Here is a 12,919-nt window from a genome sequence, read left to right on the forward strand (position 1 = left end):
GAGGTTCAAATCATAGAATGTTAGAGTGTCAGTCCTCTTGTACTTAAGTCGCCATTGTGCCTTATGTATTAAATATGGATGCAATTTCTGTGTTTCATTGTCTATAAGAAGATCCAAGGGATACAGTAAACCTGAAGTGAAGCATCGGAATCTAAAACTGGAATCACAGGAGTGGTTCAAATCATAGAAAGTTAGAGTGTCAGTCGTCTTGTACTTAAGTCGGCATTGTGCCTTTTGTATTAAATTCGTATGCAATTTCTGTGTTTCATCGTGAATAAGAAGTTCCAAGGGATACAGCAAATCTGAAGTGAAGCATCGGAATCTAAAACTGGACTCACAGGAGAGGTTCAAATCATAGAAAGTTAGAGTGTCAGTCCTCTTGTACTTAAGTCGGCATTGTGCATTTTGTATTAAATTAGGATGCAATTTCTGTGTTTCATCGTCAATAAGAAGGTCCAAGGGATACAGTTAACCTGAATTGCAGCATCGGAATCTAAAACTGGAATCACAGGAGAGGTTCAAATCATAGAATGTTAGAGTGTCAGTCCTCTTGTACTTAAGCCGGCATTGTGCCTTTTGTATTAAATTCGGATGCAATTCCTGTGTTTCATCGTCAATAAGAAGGTCCAAGGGATACAGTTAACCTGAAGTGAAGCATCGGAATCTAAAACTGGACTCACAGGAGAGGTTGAAATCATAGAAAGTTAGAGTGTTAGTCCTCGTGTACTTAAGTCGGCATTGTGCCTTTTGCACTTAAGACGGATGCAATTTCTGTGTTTCATCGTCAATAAGAAGGGCCAAGGGATACAGTAAACCTGAAGTGAAGCATCGGAATCTAAATCTGGCCTCAGAGGAGTGGTTCAAATCATAGAAAGTTAGAGTGGCAGTCCTCTTGTACTTAAGTCGGCATTGTGCATTTTGTATTAAATTCGTATGCAATTTCTGTGTTTCATCGTCAATAAGAAGGTCGAAGTGATACAGTAAACCTGAAGTGAAACATCGGAGCTAAAACTGGACTCACAGGAGAGGTTCGAATCATAGCAACTTAGAGTGTCAGTCCTCTTGTACTTAAGTCGGCATTGTGCCTTTTGTATTGAATTCGGATGTAATTTCTGTGTTTCATCGTCAATAAGAAGGCCCAAGAGATACAGTAAACCTGAAGTGAAGCATCGGAAACTAAAACTGGAATCACAGGAGAGGTTCAAATCATAGAAAGTTAGAGTGTCAGTCATCTTGCACGTAAGCCGGCATTGTGCCTTTTGTATTAAATTCGGATGCAATTTCTGTGTTACATCGTCAATAAGAAGGTCCAAGGGATACTGTTAACCTGAAGTGAAGCATCGGAATCTGAAACTGGCCTCACAGGAGTGGTTCTAATCATAGAAAGTTAGAGTGTCAGTCCTCTTTTACTTAAGTCGGCAATGTGCCTTTTGTATTAAATTCGTATGCAATTTCTGTGTTTCATCGTCAATAAGAAGGTCCAAGTGATACAGTAAACTTGAAGTGAGCGCATCGGAATATATACTGGACTCACAGGAGAGGCTCAAATCATTGAAAGCTAGAGTGTAAGTCGTCTTGTACTTAAGTCGGCATTGTGCATTTTGTATTAAATTCGGATGCAATTTCTGTGTTCCATCGTCAATAAGAAGGTCCAAGGGATACAGTAAACCAGAAGTAAAGCATCGGAATCTAAAACTGGACTCACAGGAGAGGTTCAAATCATAGAAAATTAGGGTGTCAGTCCTCTTGTATTTAAGTCGGCATTGTGCCTTTTGTATTAAATTCGGATGCAATTTCTGTGTTTCATCGTCAATAAGAAGGTCCAAGGGATACAGTAAACCTGAAGTGAAGCATCGGAATCTAAAACTGGCCTCACAGGAGTGGTTCTAATCATAGAAAGTTAGAGTGTCAGTCCTGTTGTACTTAAGTCGGCAATGTGCCTTTTGTATTAAATTCGTATGCAATTTCTGTGTTTCATCGTCAATAAGAAGGTCCAAGTGATACAGTAAACTTGAAGTGAGCGCATCGGAATATATACTGGACTCACAGGAGAGGCTCAAATCATAGAAAGCTAGAGTGTAAGACGTCTTGTACTTAAGTCGGCATTGTGCATTTTGCATTAAATTCGGATTCAATTTCTGTGTTCCATCGTCAATAAGAAGGTCCAAGGGATACAGTAAACCTGAAGTAAAGCATCGGAATCTAAAACTGGACTCACAGGAGAGGTTCAAATCATAGAAAGTTACAGTGTCAGTCCTCGTGTACTTAAGTCGGCATTGTGACTTTTGTCTTAAATTCGGTAGCAATTTCTGTGTTTTATCGTCAATAAGAAGGCCCAAGGGATACAGTAAACCTGAAGTGAAGCATTGGAATCTAAAACTGGAATAACAGGAGAAGTTAAAATCATAGAAAGTTAGAGTGTCAGTCCTCTTGTACTTAAGCCAGCATTGTGCCTTTCGTATTTAATTCGAATGCAATTTCTGTGTCTCATCGTCAATAAGAAGGTCCAAGGGATACAGTAAACCTGAAGTGAAGCATCGGAATCTAAAACTGGACTCACAGGAGAGGTTCAAATCATAGAAAGTTAGAGTGTCAGTCATCTTGTACTTAAGCCGGCATTGTGCCTTTTGTATTAAATTCGGATGCAATTTCTGTGTTTCATCGTTAACAAGAAGGTCCAAGGGATACAGTAAACCTGAAGTGAAGCATCGAAATCAGAAACTGGACTCACAGGAGAGGTTCAAATCATAGAAAATTAGGGTGTCAATCCTCTTGTACTTAAGTCGGCATTGTGCATTTTGTATTAAATTCGGATGCAATTTCTGGGTTTCATCGTCAATAAGAAGGTCCAAGTGATAAAGTAAACTTAAGTTGAAGCATCGGAATATAAACTGGACTCACAGGAGTGGTTCTAATCATAGGAAGTTAGAGGATCAGTCGTCTTGTACCTAAGTCGGCATTGTGCATTTTGTATTAAATTCGGATGCAATTTCTGTGTTTCATCGTCAATAAGAAGGTCCAAGGGATACAGTAAACCTGAAGTGAAGCATCGGAATGTAAAACTGGACTCACAGGAGAGGTTCAAATCATAGCAACTTAGAGTGTCAGTCCTCTTGTACTTAAGTCGGCATTGTGCCTTTTGTATTAAATTCGGATGCAATTTCTGTGTTTCATCGTCAATAAGAAGGTCCAAGGGATACAGTAAACCTGAAGTCAAGCATCGGAATCTAGAACTGGCCTCACAGGAGTGGTTCTAATCATAGGAGGTTAGAGGGTCAGTCCTCTTGTACTTAAGTCGGCATTGTGCATTTTGTATTAAATTCGTATGCAATTTCTGTGTTTCATCGTCAATAAGATGGTCCAAGGGATACAGTAAACCTGAAGTGAAACATCGGAATGTAAAACTGGACTCACAGGAGAGGTTCAAATCATAGCAACTTAGAGTGTCAGTCCTCTTGTACTTAGGTCGGCATTGTGCATTTCGTATTAAATTCGGGTGCAATTTCTGTGTTTCATCGTCAGTAAGAAGGTCCAAGGGATACAGTTAACCTGAAGTGAAGCATCGGAATCTAAAACTGGAATCACAGGAGAGGTTCAAATCATAGGAAGTTGGAGTGTCAGTCCTCTTGTACTTAAGTCGGCATTGTGCCTTTTGCACTAAATTAGGATGCAATTTCTGTGTTTCATCGTCAATAAGAAGGTCCAAGGGATACAGTAAACCTGAAGTGTAGCATCGGAATCAGAAACTGGACTCACAGGAGAGGTTCAAATCATAGAAAATTAGGGTGTCAGTCCTCTTGTACTTAAGTCGGCATTGTGCCTTTTGTATTAAATTCGGATGCAATTTCTGTGTTTCATCGTCAATAAGAAGGTCCAAGGTATACAGTAAACCTGAAGTGAAGCATCGGAATCTAAAACTGGCCTCACAGGAGTGGTTCTAATCATAGAAAGTTAGAGTGTCAGTCCTCTTGTACTTAAGTCGGCAATGTGCCTTTAGTATTAAATTCGTATGCAATTTCTGTGTTTCATCGTCAATAAGAAGGTCCAAGTGATACAGTAAACTTAAAGTGATGCATCGGAATATAAACTGGACTCACAAGAGAGGCTCTAATCATAGATAGCTAGAGTGTAAGTCCTCTTGTACTTAAGTCGGCATTGTGCATTTTGTATTAAATTCGGATGCAATTTCTGTGTTTCATCGTCAATAAGAAGGTCCAAGGGATACAGTAAATCTGAAGTAAAGCATCGGAATCTAAAACTGGACTCACGGGACCGGTTCCAATCATAGAAAGTTAGAGTGTCACTCCTCTTGTACTTAAGTCGGCATTGTGTCTTTTGTCTTAAATTCGGATGCAATTTCTGTGTTTGATCGTCAATAAGAAGGCCCAAGGGATACAGTAAAATTGAAGTGAAGCATCGGAATCTAAAACTAGAATAACAGGGGAAGTTCAAATCATAGAAAGTTAGAGTGTCAGTCATCTTGTACTTAAGCCGGCATTGTGCCTTTTGTATTTAATTCGGATGCAATTTCTGTGTTTCATCGTCAATAAGAAGGTCCAAGGGATACAGTAAACCTGAAGTGAAGCATCGGAATCAGAGACTGGACTCACAGGAGAGGTTCAAATCATAGAAAATTAGGGTGTCAGTCCTCTTGTACTTAAGTCGGCATTGTGCCTTTTGTATTAAATTCGGATGCAATTTCTGTGTTTCATCGTCAATACGTAGGTCCAAGGGATACAGTAAACCTGAAGTGAAGCATCGGAATCTAAAATTGGACTCACAGAGAGGTTCAAATCATAGAAAGTTAGAGTGTCAGTCATCTTGTACTTAAGCCACATTGTGCCTTTTGTATTAAATTCGGATGCAATATCTGTGTTTCATCGTCAACAAGAAGGTCCAAGGGATACAGTAAACCTGAAGTGAAGCATCGGAATCAGAAACTGGACTCACAGGAGAGGTTCAAATCATAGAAAATTAGGGTGTCAGTCCTCTTGTACTTAAGTCGGCATTGTGCCTTTTGTATTAAATTCGGATGCAATTTCTGTGTTTCATCGTCAATAAGAAGGTCCAAGGGATACAGTAAACCTGAAGTGAAGCATCGGAATCTAAAACTGGCCTCACAGGAGTGGTTCTAATCATAGAAAGTTAGAGTGTCAGTCCTCTTGTACTTAAGTTGGCATTGTGACTTTTGTCTTAAATTCGGATGCAATTTCTGTGTTTCATCGTGAATAAGAAGGCCCAAGGGATACAGTAAACCTGAAGTGAAGCATCGGAATCTAAAACTGGACTGACAGGAGAGGTTCAAATCATAGAAAGTTAGAGTGTCAGTTCTCTTGTACTTAAGTCGGCATTGTGCCTTTTGTATTAAATTCGTATGCAATTTCTGTGTTTCATCGTCAATAGGAAGGTCCAAGAGATACAGTAAACCTGAAGTGAAGCATCGGAATCTAAAACTGGACTCACAGGAGGGGTTAAAATCAGAGAAAGTTAGAGTGTCAGTCCTCTTGCACTTAAGTCGGCATTGTGCCTTTTGTATTAAATTCGGATGCAATTTCTGTGTTTCATCGTCAATAAGAAGGTCCAAGGGATACAGTAAACCTGAAGTAAAGCATCGGAATCTAAAACTGGACTCACAGGACATGTTCAAATCATAGAAAGTTAGAGTGTCAGTCCTCTTGTACTTAAGTCGGCATTGTGCCTTTTGTATTAATTTCGTATGCAATTTCTGTGTTTCATCGTCAATAAGAAGGTCCAAGTGATACAGTAAACTTAAAGTGAAGCATCGGAATATAAACTGGACTCACAGGAGAGGCTCAAATCATAGAAAGCTAGAGTGTAAGTCCTCTTGTACTTAAGTCGGCATTGTGCATTTTGTATTAAATTCGGATGCAATTTCTGTGTTTCATCGTCAATAAGAAGGTCCAAGGGATACAGTAAACCTGAAGTAAAGCATCGGAATCTAAAACTGGACTCACAGGACAGGTTCAAATCATAGAAAGTTAGAGTGTCAGTCCTCTTGTACTTAAGTCGGCATTGTGCCTTTTGTATTAAATTCGGATGCAATTTCTGTGTTTCATCGTCAATAAGAAGGTCCAAGGGATACAGTAAACCTGAAGTGTAGCATCGGAATCAGAAACTGGACTCACAGGAGAGGTTCAAATCATAGAAAATTAGGGTGTCAGTCCTCTTGTACTTAAGTCGGCATTGTGCCTTTTGTATTAAATTCGGATGCAATTTCTGTGTTTCATCGTCAATAAGAAGGTCCAAGGTATACAGTAAACCTGAAGTGAAGCATCGGAATCTAAAACTGGCCTCACAGGAGTGGTTCTAATCATAGAAAGTTAGAGTGTCAGTCCTCTTGTACTTAAGTCGGCAATGTGCCTTTAGTATTAAATTCGTATGCAATTTCTGTGTTTCATCGTCAATAAGAAGGTCCAAGTGATACAGTAAACTTAAAGTGATGCATCGGAATATAAACTGGACTCACAAGAGAGGCTCTAATCATAGATAGCTAGAGTGTAAGTCCTCTTGTACTTAAGTCGGCATTGTGCATTTTGTATTAAATTCGGATGCAATTTCTGTGTTTCATCGTCAATAAGAAGGTCCAAGGGATACAGTAAATCTGAAGTAAAGCATCGGAATCTAAAACTGGACTCACAGGACAGGTTCAAATCATAGAAAGTTAGAGTGCCAGTCCTCTTGTACTTAAGTCGGCATTGTGACTTTTGTCTTATATTCGGATGCAATTTCTGTGTTTGATCGTCAATAAGAAGGCCCAAGGGATACAGTAAACCTGAAGTGAAGCATCGGAATCTAAAACTGGAATAACAGGAGAAGTTCAAATCATAGAAAGTTAGAGTGTCAGTCCTCTTGTACTTAAGCCAGCATTCTGCCTTTTGTATTTAATTCGGATGCAATTTCTGTGTTTCATTGTCAATAAGAAGGCCCAAGGGATACAGTAAACCTGAATTGAAGCATCGGAATCTAAAACTGGACTCACAGGAGACGTTCAAACCATAGAAAGTTAGAGTGTCAGTCCTCTTGTACTTAAGTCGGCATTGTGCCTTTTGTATTATATTCGGATGCAATTTCTGTGTTTCATCGTCAATAAGAAGGTCCAAGGGATACTGTAAACCTGAAGTGAAGCATCGGAATCTAAAACTGGCCTCACAGGAGTGGTTCTAATCATAGAAAGTTAGAGTGTCAGTCCTCTTGTACTTAAGTCGGCAATGTGCCTTTTGTATTAAATTCGTATGCAATTTCTGTGTTTCATCGTCAATAAGAAGGTCCAAGTGATACAGTAAACTTAAAGTGAAGCGTCGGAATATAAACTGGACTCACAGGGGAGGCTCAAATCATAGAAAGCTAGAGTGTAAGTCCTCTTGTACTTAAGTCGGCATTGTGCATTTTGTATTAAATTCGGATGCAATTTCTGTGTTTCATCGTCAATAAGAAGGTCCAAGGGATACAGTAAACCTGAAGTAAAGCATCGGAATCTAAAACTGGACTCACAGGACCGGTTCCAATCATAGAAAGTTAGAGTGTCAGTCCTCTTGTACTTAAGTCGGCATTGTGTCTTTTGTCTTAAATTCGGATGCAATTTCTGTGTTTGATCGTCAATAAGAAGGCCCAAGGGATACAGTAAAATTGAAGTGAAGCATCGGAATCTAAAACTAGAATAACAGGGGAAGTTCAAATCATAGAAAGTTAGAGTGTCAGTCATCTTGTACTTAAGCCGGCATTGTGCCTTTTGTATTTAATTCGGATGCAATTTCTGTGTTTCATCGTCAATAAGAAGGTCCAAGGGATACAGTAAACCTGAAGTGAAGCATCGGAATCAGAGACTGGACTCACAGGAGAAGTTCAAATCATAGAAAATTAGGGTGTCAGTCCTCTTGTACTTAAGTCGGCATTGTGCCTTTTGTATTAAATTCGGATGCAATTTCTGTGTTTCATCGTCAATAAGTAGGTCCAAGGGATACAGTAAACCTGAAGTGAAGCATCGGAATCTAAAATTGGACTCACAGAGAGGTTCAAATCATAGAAAGTTAGAGTGTCAGTCATCTTGTACTTAAGCCACATTGTGCCTTTTGTATTAAATTCGGATGCAATTTCTGTGTTTCATCGTCAACAAGAAGGTCCAAGGGATACAGTAAACCTGAAGTGAAGCATCGGAATCAGAAACTGGACTCACAGGAGAGGTTCAAATCATAGAAAATTAGGGTGTCAGTCCTCTTGTACTTAAGTCGGCATTGTGCCTTTTGTATTAAATTCGGATGCAATTTCTGTGTTTCATCGTCAATAAGAAGGTCCAAGGGATACAGTAAACCTGAAGTGAAGCATCGGAATCTAAAACTGGCCTCACAGGAGTGGTTCTAATCATAGAAAGTTAGAGTGTCAGTCCTCTTGTACTTAAGTTGGCATTGTGACTTTTGTCTTAAATTCGGATGCAATTTCTGTGTTTCATCGTGAATAAGAAGGCCCAAGGGATACAGTAAACCTGAAGTGAAGCATCGGAATCTAAAACTGGACTGACAGGAGAGGTTCAAATCATAGAAAGTTAGAGTGTCAGTTCTCTTGTACTTAAGTCGGCATTGTGCCTTTTGTATTAAATTCGTATGCAATTTCTGTGTTTCATCGTCAATAGGAAGGTCCAAGGGATACAGTAAACCTGATGTGAAGCATCGGAATCTAAAACTGGTCTCACAGGAGGGGTTAAAATCAGAGAAAGTTAGAGTGTCAGTCCTCTTGCACTTAAGTCGGCATTGTGCCTTTTGTATTAAATTCGGATGCAATTTCTGTGTTTCATCGTCAATAAGAAGGTCCAAGGGATACAGTAAACCTGAAGTAAAGCATCGGAATCTAAAACTGGACTCACAGGACATGTTCAAATCATAGAAAGTTAGAGTGTCAGTCCTCTTGTACTTAAGTCGGCATTGTGCCTTTTGTATTAATTTCGTATGCAATTTCTGTGTTTCATCGTCAATAAGAAGGTCCAAGTGATACAGTAAACTTAAAGTGAAGCATCGGAATATAAACTGGACTCACAGGAGAGGCTCAAATCATAGAAAGCTAGAGTGTAAGTCCTCTTGTACTTAAGTCGGCATTGTGCATTTTGTATTAAATTCGGATGCAATTTCTGTGTTTCATCGTCAATAAGAAGGTCCAAGGGATATAGTAAACCTGAAGTAAAGCATCGGAATCTAAAACTGGACTCACAGGACAGGTTCAAATCATAGAAAGTTAGAGTGTCAGTCCTCTTGTACTTAACTCGGCATTGTGACTTTTATCTTAAATTCGGATGCAATTTCTGTGTTTGATCGTCAATAAGAAGGCCCAAGGGATACAGTAAACCTGAAGTGAAGCATCGGAATCTAAAACTGGAATAACAGGAGAAGTTCAAATCATTGAAAGTTAGAGTGTCAGTCATCTTGTACTTAAGCCGGCATTGTGCCTTTTGTATTAAATTCGGATGCAATTTCTGTGTTTCATCGTCAACAAGAAGGTCCAAGGGATACAGTAAACCTGAAGTGAAGCATCGGAATCAGAAACTGGACTCTCAGGAGAAGTTCAAATCAAAGAAAATTAGGGTGTCAGTCCTCTTGTACTTAAGTCGGCATTGTGCCTTTTGTATTAAATTCGGATGCAATTTCTGTGTTTCATCGTCAATAAGAAGGTCCAAGGGATACAGTAAACCTGAAGTGAAGCATCGGAATCTAAAACTGGACTCACAGAGAGGTTCAAATCATAGGAAGTTAGAGTGTCAGTCATCTTGTACTTAAGACGGCATTGTGCCTTTTGTAATAAATTCGGATGCAATTTCTGTGTTTTATCGTCAACAAGAAGGTCCAAGGGATACAGTTAACCTAAAGTGAAGCATCGGAATCAGAAACTGGACTCACAGGAGTGGTTCTAATCATAGAAAGTTATAGTGTCAGTCCTCTTGTACTTAAGTCGGCAATGTGCCTTTTGTATTAAATTCGTATGCAATTTCTGTGTTTCATCGTCAATAAGAAGGTCCAAGTGATACAGTAAACTTAAAGTGAATTATCGGAATATAAACTGGACTCACAGGAGAGGCTCAAAACATAGAAAGCTAGAGTGTAAGTCCTCTTGTACTTAAGTCGGCATTGTGCATTTTGTATTAAATTCGGATGCAATTTCTGTGTTTCATCGATAATAAGAAGGTCCAAGGGATACAGTAAACCTGAAGTAAGGCATCGGAATCTAAAACTGGACTCACAGGACAGGTTCAAATCATTGAAAGTTAGAGTGTCAGTCCTCTTGTACATAAGTCGGCATTGTGCCTTTTGTATTAAATTCGTATGCAATTTCTGTGTTTCATCGTGAATAAGAAGGCCCAAGGGATACAGTAAACCTGAAGTGAAGCATCGGAATCTAAAACTGGACTGACAGGAGAGGTTCAAATCATAGAAAGTTAGAGTGTCAGTCCTCTTGTACTTAAGTCGGCATTGTGCCTTTTGTATTAAATACGTATGCAATTTCTGTGTTTCATCGTCAATAAGAAGGTCCAAGGGATACAGTAAACCTGAAGTGAAGCATCGGAATCTAAAACTGGACTCACAGGAGGGGTTAAAATCAGAGAAAGTTAGAGTGTCAGTCCTCTTGCACTTAAGTCGGCATTGTTCCTTTTGCATTAAATTCGGATGCAATTTCTGTGTTTCATCGTCAATAAGTAGGCCCACGGGATACAGTAAACCTGAAGTGAAGCATCGGAATCTAAATCTGGAATCACAGGAGAAGTTCAAATCATAGAAAGTTAGAGTGTCAGTGCTCTTGTACTTAAGCTGGCATTATGCCTTTTGTATTAAATTCGGATGCAATTTCTGTTTTTCATCGTCAATAAGAAGGTCCAAGGGATACAGTAAACCTGAAGTGAAGCATCGGAATCTAAAACTGTACTCACAGGAGAGGTTCAAAACATAGAAAGATAGAGTGTCAGTCCTCTTGTACTTAAGTCGGCATTGTGACTTTTGTATTAAATTCGGATGCAATTTCTGTGTTTCATCGTCAATAAGAAGGTCCAAGGGATCCAGTAAACCTGAAGTGAAGCATCGGAATCTAAAACTGGCCTCACAGGAGTGGTTCTAATCTTAGAAAGTTAGAGTGTCAGTCCTCTTGTACTTAAGTCGGCAATGTGCATTTTGTATTAATTTCGTATGCAATTTCTGTGTTTTATCGTCAATAAGAAGGTCCAAGTGATACAGTAAACTTAAAGTGAAGCATCGGAATATAAACTGGACTCACAGGAGAGGCTCAAATCATAGAAAGCTAGAGTGTAAGTCCTCTTGTACTTAAGTCGGCATTGTGCATTTTGTATTAAATGCGGATGCAATTTCTGTGTTTCATCGTCAATAAGAAGGTCCAAGGGATACAGTAAACCTGAAGTAAAGCATCGGAATCTAAAACTGGACTCACAGGACAGGTTCAAATCATAGAAAGTTAGAGTGTCAGTCCTCTTGTACTTAACTCGGCATTGTGACTTTTGTCTTAAATTCGGATGCAATTTCTGTGTTTGATCGTCAATAAGAAGGCCCAAGGGATACAGTAAACCTGAAGTGAAGCATCGGAATCTAAAACTGGAATAACAGGAGAAGTTCAAATCATAGAAAGTTAGAGTGTCAGTCATCTTGTACTTAAGCCGGCGTTGTGCCTTTTGTATTAAATTCGGATGCAATTTCTGTGTTTCATCGTCAATAAGTAGGCCCACGGGATACAGTAAACCTGAAGTGAAGCATCGGAATCTAAAACTGGCCTCACAGGAGTGGTTCAAATCATAGAAAATTAGAGTGTCAGTCATCTTGAACTTAAGCCGGCGTTGTGCCTTTTGTATTAAATTCGGATGCAATTTCTGTGTTTCATCGTGAATAAGAAGTTCCAAGGGATACAGCACATCTGAAGTGAAGCATCGGAATCTAAAACTGGACTCACAGGAGAGGTTCAAATCATAGAAAGTTAGAGTGTCAGTCCTCTTGTACTTAAGTCGGCATTGTGCATTTTGTATTAAATTCGGATGCAATTTCTGTGTTTCATCGTCAATAAGAAGGTCCAAGGGATAGAGTTAACCTGAAGTGAAGCATCGGAATCTAAACCTGGAATCACAGGAGAGGTTCAAATCATAGAAAGTTAGAGTGTCAGTCCTCGTGTACTTAAGTCGGCATTGTGCCTTTTGCACTAAATTCGGATGCAATTTCTGTGTTTCATCGTCAATAAGAAGGTCCAAGGGATACAGTAAACCTGAAGTGTAGCATCGGAATTAGAAACTGGACTCACAGGAGAGCTTCAAATCATAGAAAGTTAGGGTGTCAGTCCTCTTGTACTTAAGTCGGCATTGTGCCTTTTGTATTAAATTCGGATGCAATTTCTGTGTTTCATCGTCAATAAGAAGGTCCAAGGGATACAGTAAACCTGAAGTGAAGCATCGGAATCTAAAACTGGCCTCACAGGAGTGGTTCTAATCATAGAAAGTTAGAGTGTCAGTCCTCTTGTACTTAAGTCGGCAATGTGCCTTTTGTATTATATTCGTATGCAATTTCTGTGTTTCATCGTCAATAAGAAGGTCCAAGTGATACAGTAAACTTGAAGTGAAGCATCGGAATATAAACTGGACTCACAGGAGTGGCTCAGATCATAGAAAGCTAAAGTGTAAGTCCTCTTATACTTAAGTCGGCATTGTGCATTTTGTATTAAATTCGGATGCAATTTCTGTGTTTCATCGTCAATAAGAAGGTCCAAGGGATACAGTAAACCTGAAGTGAAGCATCGGAATCTAAAACTGGCCTCACAGGAGTGGTTCTAATCATAGGAAGTTAGAGTGTCAGTCCTCTTGTACCTAAGTCGGCATTGTGCATTTTGTATTAAATTCGGATGCAATTTCTGTGTTTCAGCATCATTAAGA

This window comes from Schistocerca serialis, chromosome 3, assembly GCF_023864345.2.
Source record: "Schistocerca serialis cubense isolate TAMUIC-IGC-003099 chromosome 3, iqSchSeri2.2, whole genome shotgun sequence".
NCBI lineage: Eukaryota > Metazoa > Arthropoda > Insecta > Orthoptera > Acrididae > Schistocerca > Schistocerca serialis.